The following is a 1,292-nucleotide window of genomic DNA, read 5'->3' as shown; positions in this document are numbered from 1 at the left end:
GATCTCTGACAGACGGACTTCAGTCTCTGAACTTAAAGTTATTTTTAGTTTTCGCTGTCATTTTTCATGAATGGACACTTCCTGATATCTGAGGCAGGAAACATAGCCTTATATGGTGTTTTTGGGGTGGTAATTACGCTAATCTCCTCTCACGTGCACGAGTAGCTGGATACGAACAGGTGGAATTTACGCAGCTCATTTACACACTTTTCCTGAAGATAGAAGATTTTGTTGAATCTGACGTGACATATTCGTACGAACCCTTTGTACGACCAAAAGTAAGAGAAATTTAGGATAAGAATACGAACATGTTCTTGCCTGAGGCCCATTATTCCTCACCCTAATGTTTGATCACGCTTCTTATATGTGTTGTTTTAAATCAGACATGTATCTAACTAACAGCCTCCTGAGTGTGTGGAACCCTCAAGAGTCCCACAACCCAGTCTGCACATAAAATCATCAATTCAATCAGAAATAACCTCATTATAAAAAGATATTACTGTTCACCTAATAAAAGACTATGCAATGTGTAGTGTCTTTAAAAGTAGTAAACCCCAATAAATTCCTTCAATTGCACGCTGCTGACAATGAAATGATGTTTTGACGTGTGTATGTGTTTGTCAACAAAGTATTTAAAGAGGACAAATCATGCAAAAGGGACACCTTCAAAACACCTCAAAAAAGGGGTGAAAGAGGGGCTTGTGGAGTTACAGTAAGGAGGAATTCAGACCAAAACATTGCAGTTCCATTTTAAAGACCCAAACTGAATGATTTAAAGGTGAAAAAGAAGGATTTAAAAACATGAAATGTCTCGTTTAATGAACCACTTAGTGAGGTGTTTGATGACAGGATGTTCATGTTTAACTGATTTCCCTCCTGTCAATCCAAGATGGCTGCCGCAGCTAAGCTATCTTAGCAAACACAAAGATGTCGATAACTTGGGTCAGTTTTACAGATATTGAGTGAAATTTTGGCACAGTAGGAGCAGAGACATTCCCAACGCATAACCAACTTTGTCATTAACTGTTGGTGTCAACACTGTCTGAAATATCTCAGGAACAACTGGACATGTTTTAATGAAACTCTGAACGATAGCATTAGATGTAGAACTGGAGTGCGCAAAAACCACATGAGCGCGTGATCGGCTGGTGAAGCTAACGGCTAACTCTAAACGGTCAAGTCTCTGGATTTCTCATTACTGTACATGTTGACAACAGAGCAGAAAAAAAGGACTGACGATGTAGAAATCATTTAAACTATTAATAATAATATTAACCCAAGTATTATTAATA

The sequence above is a fragment of the Austrofundulus limnaeus genome, unplaced genomic scaffold (assembly GCF_001266775.1).
Source record: "Austrofundulus limnaeus strain Quisiro unplaced genomic scaffold, Austrofundulus_limnaeus-1.0 Scaffold28, whole genome shotgun sequence".
Classification (NCBI taxonomy): domain Eukaryota; kingdom Metazoa; phylum Chordata; class Actinopteri; order Cyprinodontiformes; family Rivulidae; genus Austrofundulus; species Austrofundulus limnaeus.
Note: the sequence above shows the minus strand (reverse complement) of the source record.